The 13,808-nt window shown below is 39.1% G+C and overlaps 1 non-coding gene across 1 annotated transcript; it reads right to left on the bottom strand.

Moving 5' to 3' along the window:
• Positions 1–9,438: 9,438 nt before the first annotated feature.
• On the bottom strand, positions 9,439–9,545 carry LOC141662920 (small nucleolar RNA R71). Its single transcript, XR_012551021.1, has one exon. It is a non-coding gene; the product is annotated as a small nucleolar RNA R71 (small nucleolar RNA).
• Between the last annotated feature and the right edge of the window lie 4,263 nt (positions 9,546–13,808).

Below are 13,808 nucleotides of genomic sequence, written 5' to 3' on the forward strand. Positions count from 1 at the left end.
TTATGTTGATGATATTATTTTTGGGTCTCCAAATGACAAACTTTGCAAAAAGTTTGCCAACCTAATGCAGTCAAGATATCAGATGAGTATGATGGGAGAACTTAGTTATTTTCTGGGCCTTCAAGTCAAGCAGAGTGAAGAAGGAACTTTTATTTGTCAATCTAAGTACACCAGAAACTTGCTGAAAAAATTTGGAATGCAAGACTGTTCAAGTGCATCCACTCCCATGGCCACTGCAACAAAACTGGATAAGGATACTGGTAATTCAGTAGATATTACTGATTACAGAGGTATGATTGGCTCACTTCTCTATCTAACTGCTAGTAGACCAGATATCATGTTTGCTACCTGTCTTTGTGCAAGATTTCAAGCAGATCCAAGAGAACCTCACTTAACAGCTGTAAAAAGAATCTTTAAGTATCTTAAAGGAACAGCTGATCTAGGATTATGGTATCCTAGAGAATCAGATTTTAAATTAATAGGTTACTCAGATGCAGATTTTGCAGGTTGCAAAATTGACAGGAAAAGCACAAGTGGTAGCTGCCAATTTCTTGGAGGCAGGTTGGTTTCTTGGTATAGCAAGAAACAAAAGTCAATTTCCACATCAACTGCAGAAGCAGAGTATATTGCTGCAGGAAGCTGCTGTGCACAGATTCTCTGGATGAAGAATCAGTTACTAGATTATGGGTTAACGTATTTCAAAATCCCTATTTACTGTGATAATCAAAGTGCTATTGCTATGACAGGTAATCCAGTTCAACACTCTATGACAAAGCACATCAGCATCAGGTACCATTTCATCAGGGAATATATGGATGAAGGTACAGTGGAATTGCATTTTGTTCCCACAGATCAACAAGTAGCAGATATCTTCACAAAACCACTGTGTGAAGCTACCTTTTCAAAATTGGTAAATGAACTTGGAATGATTTCAGGTTCTTTCTCTAAATCTGCTTAAACTTGTTCTATGTTATCAGACTTTATGATCAGTATTTACAGAATTAATCTCTTTGTATATTCTGTGCATTAATTGATAAATGTCTTTAAGTACTGACTGTTGTCTGATATATGTTTCTAAACTCTGATAAGTGATATGTCTGTTTCAGTAACTATTCAATCCTATGAGGATAACTGTGCTAGATACTGACCTACTAGTCTTCAATAAACAAATGATCCCATGAAAGAAGTAATTATTTCTGTGGAAATCTTATGACACAAGCAAATTCTGATAACTGAGCTTAGTTAAGTTTACTTTGTATATCTTATTACTAAGTCACAAATTAGAATAATGCTACTCATCTGTTTAAGTTCTGATTCTAGTAAAACTGCTGAATGTACTAAGTGCTGATAAACCTCACTTATCAAAAGAAGAAGAACAATAATCAAAGAATAATATCAGGTACTCCTTTGAGATCTAGAGTAAAAATGTGAAAGGGACGACCCAAGTGCATTGCTGGTATTAAGTAAATATGCATTAGAAAAGCAAAATATTTTCTTGGTGACTTTTCACACTCTATGATTACTGGAGAAATACTCTGATAATAGCATAAATTCTGATAAACAGTCGTGACTCACTTACACTGAGAAGCCTCTGTAAAATAGAATTTCAAAAGATGCATAAAATTAGCACAAAAACAGTAGAGGTGAACTCATGCATGAACTCATTTATCAGTAGGTTTCAGGATAATGGCAGCTCTTTAGCAAAATTTTAATTATGACTTATTTCTAAGATGTACTGAAGTAGATCAGACTTTACTCTTTGTCTGTTATTTAGCTTAATGCACACACACATCACTCCATATGAATGATGAAATTTCTGTGGTGGTCTATGTTATTTTAGATCAACAGTCATTGTGTCACTTTTGCACAAATTCTGAGGACAAGTTCTAGTTACACGTTCTGATGATTAAGTTCTGACGTTCATAACTAAGAACTTGTATGAGTATTTACTAAGATAGATATTCCTTGTTCGAGTTAAGACATTATGTTCTGATGACTGTTAAGTTCTGGTATAGGTCTAAGTTCTGATTTTTCAGTCTAACCCTTTACTTGACTTATCTGTGAATAAAATTTGGTAACAGTCTCAGATTAATTTCGAAATGTTGAAGTGGAAGATTAATAGTCTATGGTTAAAACATAATGGCACTCGTCCTTGAACAGTTCACTCTTGTTACATGTGCACATTCCTTTTCCAATGACTGTTATTCTTTTTCAAGGTCTAGGGAGACGAGGTAGAATTAATTCTACCTGTCTGCATTCAATATCTTTGTGTCTCTTGGCATTCTCTTGCCTATATATGCAACCACTTCACATCAGTCTTTCCATCACATTCTTCTCACACACTTATCCTCCTTCTTCTGTCAAAAACACAATGGTTCGATACAACATGTTTTTGAACACACAAACCTTCACAATGGAGCTCAGTTGTGCCGAGTGGCAGCAGGAGTGGCATATAACAGCCATTCCTGAGGAGATCTGGGACTCTGTCCCACAGGAGGTGCTGGCTCACCTTCTATTCTTCGAGATGGATTACCATCGCCATCTGGAGCGCCTGGAGGAGGAAAGGCGGGAAGCTATCCGTCAGCAAGAGCGAATCATTCGACTCGCTATCTTGTTTGTCGAAGATAGGAAGAGGAGGATGACTTAATCTCGTCTTCTTCCTGTTCTTCCTCATCCTCAGCTTTGTCAGGCTTCTTAGCTAAGACTAAAGCTGTTGACGTTAGGATTAGAAGCTTAGGGAAAATCTTGTATTGATGTAATTTCTATTTCATATATGTATTGACTTGATATATTAATAAAAACTGTTTTTACTTCAAGATTTTGTCTCTAAGTTATTTTATCTGTGTTGTTAAATCCTGCTTGATATTCTGATGACCATTTACATTTTGTCTTTATTTAAGTTCTGATTCTTTGTCAGCACTTATTCATCGAAATTATCTCGGTCATTTTTAACATGATTCATTTTCAGAATATTAATGTTGCAGTGAAAAACAATTCAATCAGTGCTAACGGTTTCAATTTTGAATTAAACCAGTGTCTCTTGATAACTGAAATGGTTTTTCCTTGAATCAAGGCAACTGGATAAGTAATCATTCCTGTTTTCTCGAGCCCAGTAACTATCCGTTATTACTGCATGTCTGACAGGTGTCCAACGACATTATCTCACACACCTAACAGGCATACTTGAATTTCAATATTTTTTCACATGGCACCAAAGGATTTAATCATTGATGGAGCAAAGTTTGTTCCAAACAACTATGCTGCAATTCTTGATCATGCTGAAGCTCCATCTGAATTGCATTTTGTGCAAGATCTTCTTGCACATAGTGAGGTTGGGTACGCCTTAACTCAGCCTGAATTATTTTCAAGTCAACAAGTTCTGCGGTTCTGGAGGACTGGAGTTTATGATGATGGTGGTAAACGAGGAACTCCCAGTATTATCTTCCAAGTGGGTGACTCATCCTATGTAGTCACTCCTGGTACAGTACGAAGAGCATTACATCTTCCAGAAGATTGTACCTTCTCTATACCAGAGGAATCAGAACTTCGGGGGTTAATGACTGATTTGGGATATGAAAAGAGTCTGACGAAACTTGGACAGTTGAAACGGGCTAATATCAGAAGAGAATGGAGTTTCTTCTTCGATTGCATCACCAAGGCTTTTGGCAACAAGTGTTCAAATTTTGATGCCATCCCAATTCTGAGTCAGCACATAGGGTATGCTATTATCCATCAAACTCATTTTGATTTTGCAACTGGAATAATTGGTTTTATTGGGGATAGGATGACAGAGGATCGAGATGTTGTTTATTTTGCTAGATTCTGTCAACTTATTTATACGTATTGTACTGCTGAACCCCAGTTAGTCAGCACTCAAACCCCACCTTTTAAGGTTGCAAAAAGGTACTTTAACGACCTGATAAATGCTGACACAAAGAAATCAATGGTGAGACAATTACAGATTCCTCAGTCTGTGAAACAGATTCTGGTAAATGCTGATCCTGCTACTTACAAATCTGTTTACTCAAATGTTCAACCAACTCACCATAACCAAAATCCATCAACCTCAGTCCCTACCTCTCATTCCACTCAACCTACCCTCAGAACTTATCTCAAATCCTATCTCTCCACTTCACAGACTGCTCAACCTTCTTCTTCAGCACCTACTGTGAAGCCTACATCCTCTAAGCCAAAGAGAACAAAGACTGTTCCTCAAACATCTCAGAAGAAGAGGAGGATTACTTTGAGAGATGAATCAGATTCTGAGGATCAGATTCCCTCTTCAGAACCTATGATAGATGAAGCTGAGAAGGCAACTTCTCAGAAGGATTCTGCAATTGGGGGTTCTAGGCTTCTCAAGAGGCTTAGACGTATGACGGTTCCTGCAACTCCCAAGGAATCCAAATCAACAAGGAAGTACAAGAAACAGAGGGCACAGAGGCCAGTTTCAGATGATGAGGAGGAAGCAGCTAAGGAAGGGGATCAGGAATCTCTGATCTCACAAGACAAGGAATTTGCTCCAGTCACTTCTTCTCCATCAACTCCATCTCAGGAACCTGTATCTGACAAGGCTAATTCACCTTCTATATCTCTTGTTGATCCAGGCACAAGTGCTGAAATTGATATTCAGAACTTGGTTGTGCCTGAAATACTTTTCTTAGAAGCTCCAACAACAAATAATCCTTCCACAACACCTGTTACTGATGCTGTTCAAACTCCTGAGTTATCACTAACACCTTCTCTGCATCAAGATGATGATCAGATTTTAGGTGAGCATCAGGATATGGCTGTTGATCAGAACTTAGTATCAGATCAGCAATTAGAGGATGTTGAAGCCTCCATTGCTACTCATACAGTTGTCTTATCAGAAGATACTGATTCTTTAAGTTCTGATGCTGCAAATGTTGGAGATACTGGTGAAGCTGCTACAACTGTAGATGCTGATGAAGCAGGTCCTTCAGGATATACTCCTCCACTGACTCTTCCTAAGTCTGAACTGCTAAAGGAGTTTGTTATCAGGGATGCACCAGTACCTTGGAGTGAAACTCCTGCAGGTCAGGAGTGGACTAAGGAATGGAACTCAGTTTCATGTGTTCCAAATGCTTTACATCTTGCTGAGCACTTGACTAAAGCTGATGAAATGTTACATTCTGATGATTTTAAAATCCAGCTTAGAGTCACTGCATTGAGTACTAAACATCTACAAGGTCTTCATTCCAACACTCATGCAGAGCTACACAAGATTCAGGAGAACTTTATTAAACAGGAACAAGTTTGGAAACTTGATAAGAAAAAGTTCTTCCAACCTACCATTGACAGGGTTGCTTATATTGAGAAAACTCAAGAGGAGCAACAAGCTCAAATTGATCAAATTCTGACAAATCAAGCTTCTCAGCAATCGCAACTTACTGAAATCCAGACCTCAGTGGAACTACTTATCTCTCTTTTATTACCTGCTGATGCCAAAAAGGGGGAGAAGGTAATTAAGTCCAAATGCAAAACCAACGAGTCACTGCAAGGAAAGGATGATGGAAAAGATGACCAAGGAAACTCTGGAATGGGTGGTGGTCATAGTCAAGGTAGAAGGTTTACATCAAGACAAGCTAGTCACAGAACAAGTTCTGATACTGGGAAAAGAATAAGTTCTGCTGCTGGTAAAAGGATAAGTTCTGATGAACTTCTAGATCTTGATGAGGAAATGTCAAGACAGTTATTTCTTCAAGAAAATCCAGGGATGGACTTGGAAAGTTTAAAGGAAGAAGAAGCCAGACTTAAATCAGAGAAAGTCACATCTAAATCTGAAGCTTCTGGTAAAAAGTTACTTCCAAAACCTAAAGGCATTGTGATCAAAGAAAGGATACATACTGAAGAAACTTTGGCTAGATCACAACCACAGATAGATCCAAGATCCAAGGGTAAAGAAAAGGTTGGTGAACCTATCAAGCCTTATGTACCTCCTGAGGAAGAAGAAATTACTGATGGAAAAGATAATCTTGCTCTGACTTCAAGAAAAGTTCTTAAAACAACCTCTGACATGGCTCAAGTTGTTCAGAGTCAAGAAATTGTAAGTTCTGATATTCAGAAGAAGCAAGTAACCTCTGACAGTGCTCAAGTTAACTTGATATCAGAAAATAAATCTAAAACACTCCTACCAGGATTCACTAAAGCAAAACAGACTCAATCTTTGAAGACTACTTCAAGTGGTTTTGAAGCAAGAGTAGTTACTGGAAAGGAAGCTAGAGATAAAACTGGATTGGGAAGTGCTGATGAAAGAAGAGTACACAACACTACCGATGATCCAACTTCCTTGAGTGAACCAGGTATTGGAGCAACTCCTGAGAGATTAAATCAACTAGAATCTGTACAGATGGTTTACCATACCTTCTTGAAAGAATACATCATGTTGTATTTCATGACAGATGGTAGGGTTTATCATATAAGACAAAATGCCATTCCATTGAAGTATTTTGAAGAATTGGAGCATGTATTATTCTTACTTCGAGTGGATGACAGAATAACAGAGACTGCTGCAAACTACTTAAAGGAACAGATTCAGAGACAGAAAAGACTTTATTCTGTTAAGTCTGACAGCAGATATGTTCCAAAGTACAGAAATCACAATGGTGATATTGTTGATATGAAGCCTAATACTGCACAGATCAGAACATATCTTGGTATTAAGGGGCTTGAATTCAATCTAGAGTCTAATAAAGCTTATGTCATAAGACTAGATCGGGAGTTGAGAAAAGCAAAGATTAATGATCTCAGAGCTGCAATATTTCAAACTGGTGAAGATACTGCAGAGCTTAAAGATGTCAAACGGAGAATGATTGATGAACTCAGATATGCTGAGAAATGTTTGTTGAAGAATTATCTCAGAACAACTCCTGACATCAGAGAGATCAGAAAATGATGAAGCCAAGTCGAAGATCTACAACTGCTTAAATTCTGATATTTATACAGATTGAAGTTGTTATCAGAAGTTGAATTGGTAAAAACTTTAAGGACTGTAAGTTGTAGTTATCTTGTCTATTTCTCATGCATTTGTACTTAATGTTTTTGACATCATCAAATATCTGTTAAACTTGTATATTTTGTTAATTTACAAGTTGGGGGAGATTGTTAGATATATTTGATAATGTCATGGCTAATATGTTTTATGAATTGATTTCAGATCTTATTTGAACAGAACAAATCAGTACTTAACTGATCAGTACTTATACTGGAAGTCAGAACTTAAGGGATATCAGTACTTATGTTATCAGGAGATAGATATCAGAACTTAAGTGCTGAAGGACGATCAGATAAGGACAGTAGCTGATTAAAGTTAAGAAGATCAAGATAAAAATAAGAAGAGATATGCATGAAGAAGGAATTCCGTGAAGAATGGAATACTTGGAATAGAAGATATCTGATTGATATATTTTAGGAAGCAGAATTATATTCCATATCAATTAGCGATTATCTTGTAACTGTGTAGTATATAAACACAGACATAGGGTTTACACTATAAGTGTTATCATTATCGAGAATATTATTTAATATAACCCTAGCAGCTCTCGTGATATTTTGTTCATCACTGAGAGATAACAGTTCCAGATTGTAACAGAGTTTATTGTTTAAATAAAGTTTGTTTTCTGTTACATAAGTTCTTGAAGTTTGATTTGATTGTAATAAACACTGTATTCACCCCCTCTACAGTGAAAGTGTGACCTAACATATGGGACTATTATATAAGTAGATTTGGAGACGTTTTTAAGAGAGAGGATCGTGGTATTACGCAAGGAGCGAAGGAGATAAGGAAGAAGACCGTTTTAGTACACAGCAACGAAGAGGAAGCATATTTTCTTGTGATTCTTGTTTCGTTGTAACGTTGGATGCTAGTTTTCTTACTTTGAACCTATTTACTCTTGTGACGTACTCTGATTTAATATAATTAGTTTAGTTATTATTTTCTTGTGTTTGTTTATCATGATTTTATATGAACCCATGATGATGATAAGTGCTATTATGGGCTAATCGTGATCATGGGGTTGCAACGGATTTGCTACGGAATTCTTTAGTTAATTGTTTAATACTTTAGTGTGTGATGATTGTATGATATCTAGTATTGGTTGTGCGTATTCGTCTTATGTGCGTCGCGAACATATAAGATAGGGTGTTAATCTCTTGTGAAGCGACGGTGGATCTTGAGATTTAGAACTTGCCATGCTAGCATAGGTTCATGTAAGTTGTGCATGATTAGTGGGTAACTCTAACAGTTTTATTTGCCTTATGTAATCAAAAGGAATAACTTGTGCTTAAATCGTTGTGTTGTCAATTTCTGTAGACATATAGGAACTCAACATAATTGATGACTATTCAACTTCTATCTTAATTGTGGATATTTGGTAGAATGGTATTAGTACAATGAAAGTTGGCTTTTATCAGTTTTGTGTTATTCGATTAATATCACCACTGTCACATGCTAAAGGAATTAACAATGACTATTGAAGGAAGTAGTAATGAAGTTGTGATCTCATGAGTGTTTTATTATTGATAAATTGAAGTGTTAATTAAGTGATTAATTAAGTAGTTAGTTGTAGTCTAAGTGTTAGTGTCTTAACATTGAGAAGTAATCATACATTGGTGAGTGAGTTTAATTAGACAATAAATTAGTCTGAGTCTCTGTGGGAACGAACTAGAAAGTATTCTATATTACTTGCGAACGCGTATACTTGCGTGAATATTAGCGTGTGTTTTCGCCCTAACAAGTTTTTGGCGTCGCTGCCGGGGACTCGGCGTATTTGTTTAGTTTATGTACTTACCATCATTGGTCATTAGGACTCAGTGATTAGGACGTAGTAGTTACTTATTGTTTTCGGTTGTGTTTCAGGTACTTTAGCGAGCGTTTATGCAAACTCGTTCTCGTACTCGCAAGAGGACTTTAGATACAGCTGAGGAGACAGACGAAGTTCTTGATATTCCGGAGAAGTTAGATTTTGAAGATTCGGATTCAGGAACTGAGCAGAAAGAACCAGTAAACATGGGTGATCGTATTGTTCAAGCTGATCCAGCTCTCATGGACTTTTCTCGGCCAAAAATTGATGACATTCAGTCAAGCATTCTTCATCCGGCCATTCAAGCTAACACCTTTGAAATCAAGCCAACACCTTTGAAATCAAGCCGGGCACTATTCAGATGGTGCAGAATTCTGTTTCTTTTGGAGGAGCGGCGACTGAAGACCCCAACATGCATATAAGGAATTTTGTCGAGATCTGCAGCACTTTTAAGTATAATGGCGTGACTGATGAGGCTATCAAGCTGAGGCTTTTCCCATTCTCACTAAGGGACAAAGCTAAGGACTGGTTACATTCTGAACCAGCTGGGTCCATCACTACGTGGCAAGATCTTGCGCAAAAGTTTCTGGTGAAGTTTTATCCAATGGCAAAGACTGCTGCTATGAGGTGTGCTCTTACACAGTTTGCGCAGCAACCTACAGAATCTATGTGCGAAGCTTGGGAACGCTACAAGGAAATGTTGAGAAAGTGTCCACATCATGGAATGCCTGATTGGATGGTGATCACGGGTTTCTATAATGGTTTGGGGGCCCAATCTCGGCCCATGCTCGATGCAGCAGCTGGAGGCGCTTTATGGGCTAAAAGCTATACTGAGGCTTATAATCTTATCGAGACTATGGCTGCAAATGAGCATCAAAACCCAACTCAGAGGATGATGCCTGGTAAGGTAGCAGGTATTCTGGAAGTTGATGCAGCCACCGCTATTGCAGCACAGCTTCAAGCACTGTCAATGAAGGTTGATTCTTTGGCTACATATGGAGTTAATCAAATAGCTATGGTTTGTGAGCTTTGTGCAGGTTCTCATGCTACGGATCAGTGTTCTCTTGTCAACGAATCTGTTCAGTATGTGAATAATTATCAGCGACAACAACAGCCTATGCCAGCGACCTATCATCCTAATAACAGAAATCATCCAAATTTCAGCCGGGGGAATAATCAGAATGCTATTCAGCCACCATATTAGCAAGGAGTGAGTAAACAGTTTAACCCACCTGGATTCCAGCAACCACAGCAGTATGCTCAAAGGCAATCATATCCTCAACAGGGAAGTGCAGCTGCACCTACTAGTGCTGATTTTGAGGAACTTAAGCTGTTATGCAAGAGTCAGGCGGTTTCTATCAAGACCTTAGAAAATCAAATCGGTCAATTAGCCAATGCAGTGCTCAATCGTCAACCTGGCACTCTTCCCAGTGACACGGAAGTACCAGGCAGGAAGGAAGCTAAAGAGCAAGTCAAGGCTATTACCTTAAGGTCTGGAAAAGTTGCTGATGCTGAAGAAGGAGAAGCTGAAATTAGAGATGAAGAAGCTAAGCAAAAGGAGAAAGCGGCGGAACCAAGGAAGACTACTGTTGAACACACTCTGCCTGAGGGTAATACAGGGGAGAAACAGCTCTATCCTCCACCACCTTTTCCTAAGAGATTGCAGCAACAAAAGCTGGATAGTCAGTTCGGTAAGTTTCTGGAGGTGTTCAAGAAACTTCACATCAATATACCTTTCGCTGAGGCTCTGGAGCAAATGCCTAGTTATGCGAAGTTTATGAAGAGTATTCTTTCAAGGAAGGTGAAACTGGATGACCTTGAGACCGTTGCTCTCACGGAAGAATGCAGCGCTGTTCTGCAGCAAAAGTTACCGCCAAAACTGAAAGATCCAGGTAGCTTCACCATTCCTTGCACCATTGGCAAGTTGACTTTTGACAAGTGCCTTTGTGATTTGGGAGCAAGCATTAATCTGATGCCGTTGTCGATCTTTAAAAAGCTGGATTTGCCTGATCCAAAACCCACATACATGTCTCTACAATTGGCTGATCGTTCCATTACTTACCCAAGGGGCATAGTGGAGGATGTGCTAGTCAAGGTGGATAAGCTCTTCTTTCCTGCAGATTTTGTTATTCTGGATTTTGAGGAAGATAAGAAGATTCCCATAATCTTGGGAAGACCTTTCTTGGCTACTGGCCGTACCTTGATAGATGTGCAAAAAGTGAACTTATTATGCGGGTACAAGATCAGGATGTGACCTTCAACGTCTTCAAGGCAATGAAATTCCCTACAGAAGATGAGGAATGCTTAAAAGTGGATGTGATTGATTCTGCAGTTACTTCGAAACTCGATCGCATGCTAATGTCTGATGCATTGGAAAAGGCCTTAGTGGGCGATTTTGACAACGATGATGAAGATGGCAACGAGCAATTACAATATCTGAATGCTTCTCCCTGGAAGCGAAAGCTGGACATGCCGTTTGAATCTCTTGGTACTTCTGACCTCAAGAATGCTGAAGGAAAGCTCAAACCATCAATAGAGGAATCACCTACCTTGGAGCTCAAGCCATTACCTGAACACTTGAGGTATGCTTTTTTAGGTGATGCATCTACTTTACCTGTTATTATTTCATCTGACCTTTCAGGTAGTGAGGAAGACAAGCTCTTAAGGATTTTGAGAGAATTCAAATCGGCTATTGGATGGACCATAGCAGACATCAAGGGGATAAGTCCTTCATATTGTATGCATAAAATTCTGCTAGAGGAAGGTAGTAAGCCGACTGTTGAACAACAGCGCAGACTGAATCCCATCATGAAGGAGGTGGTGAAAAAAGAAATTCTGAAATGGCTGGATGCAGGCATCATTTATCCTATTTCTGACAGTTCGTGGGTGAGCCCCTTACAATGTGTACCTAAGAAAGGAGGTATCACTGTGGTAGCAAATGAAAAGAATGAGCTCATCCCCACTCGAACAGTTACAGGATGGAGAGTATGCATGGATTATAGAAAATTGAACAAAGTCACAAGGAAGGATCACTTCCCTCTTCCGTTTATTGATCAGATGCTTGACAGGTTGGCTGGTCATGAGTATTTTTGTCTTCTGGATGGCTATTCAGGGTATAATCAGATTTGTATTACACCAGAGGATCAGGAAAAGACTACCTTCACTTGTCCATTTGGCACGTTTGCTTTTCACAGAGTTTCGTTTGGGTTATGTGGCGCACCGGCCACTTTTCAGAGATGTATGATGGCTATATTCTCTGACATGATTGGAAATAATGTCGAAGTGTTCATGGACGACTTCTCCGTCTTTGGACATTCATATGATGAATGTTTGAATAATCCTCGCGCCGTACTCAAAAGGTGCGTGGAAACTAATTTGGTGCTCAATTGGGAGAAATGTCATTTTATGGTGCGTGAAGGCATTATTCTTGGGCATAAGGTCTCTAACAAGGGTCTGGAGGTGGACAAGGCCAAGGTGGGAGTCATTGAAAATCTTCCACCACCTAATTCTGTGAAAGGAATCCGTAGTTTTCTTGGTCATGCGGGTTTTTATCGGCGATTCATCAAGGACTTTTCAAAGATATCTAAGCCGTTGTGCAATTTGCTTGAGAAAGATGTGCCTTTCAAATTTGATGATGAATGTTTGGCAGCATTCGAGACTCTCAAGAAGAGTTTGATCACTGCACCAGTTATTACAGCACCAGATTGGAAAGAACCGTTTGAGATGATGTGTGATGCGAGTGATTACACGGTAGGTGCAGTTCTGGGATAGCGCAAGAAAAATCTCTTCCATGTGGTCTACTATGCGAGTAAGACTTTAAATGGGGCCCAAATGAACTACACCACTACTGAGAAGGAGCTCTTGGCTATAGTCTTTGGTTTCAGGAAATTTCGATCTTATCTACTTGGTACTAAAGTAACAGTATTCACTGATCATGCAGCCATTCGCTATCTGATTTCCAAGAAGGATTCGAAGCCGAGACTCATTCGTTGGGTGCTTTTACTTCAGGAATTTGAGTTAGATATCAAGGATAGAAAAGGTACTGAGAATCAAGTAGCTGGCCATCTCTCTAGGTTGGAGAATCCCGATTCTACTTCACAAGATAGGACATTAATCAATGAATCTTTTCCGGATGAGCAGTTGTTTGCAGTTCAGGAGGAAGAACCATGGTTTGCAGATATTGTAAACTATCTCGTCAGCAATGTACTGCCTCCTAAATTGACCTCAGCTCAAAAGAAGAAGTTTCTGCATGAGGTGAAGTGGTATATGTGGGATGATCCATATTTGTTTAGACAGGGAGCTGACCAGATCATCAGGAGATGTATCCCGTTCTGTGAGACGGAGGGGATATTACGAGACTGCCACTCCACGGTTTATAGTGGACACTATGGTGGTGAGAAGACGGCAGCTCGTATTCTGCAAGCAGGTTTTTTCTGGCCTACTTTGTTTAAGGATGCTCATCAGTTTGTTTTAAGGTGTGATCGTTGCCAAAGAGTGGGAAATTTGACGAGAAAGGATGAGATGTCGTTAAATGTGATGCTTGAAGTCGAGGTCTTTGATGTTTGGGGAATCGATTTCATGGGGCCTTTTGTCTCGTCTTGCAATAATCAGTACATCTTGCTGGCAGTCGATTATGTATCAAAATGGGTAGAAGTCAAAGCTTTACCGACAAATGATGCAAAGGCAGTGCTAAATTTTCTTCATAAGCAGATTTTCACAAGGTTTGGAACACCTCGGGTAATCATAAGTGATGAAGGGTCGCATTTCTGCAACCGTAAGTTCACTTCTATGATGCAGCGTTATAATGTGAATCATCGAGTGGCTACTGCCTATCATCCGCAAACAAATGGTCAAGCGGAAGTGTCTAACAGAGAGATCAAGCATATTCTAGAGAAGGTTGTTTGTCCGTCAAGGAAGGATTGGTCTTTAAAGCTCGATGAAGCTGTTTGGGCTTACAGAACAGCATACAAAACTCCACTTGGTATGTCC

The sequence above is a fragment of the Apium graveolens genome, chromosome 5, assembly GCF_009905375.1.
Source record: "Apium graveolens cultivar Ventura chromosome 5, ASM990537v1, whole genome shotgun sequence".
Lineage (NCBI taxonomy): Eukaryota > Viridiplantae > Streptophyta > Magnoliopsida > Apiales > Apiaceae > Apium > Apium graveolens.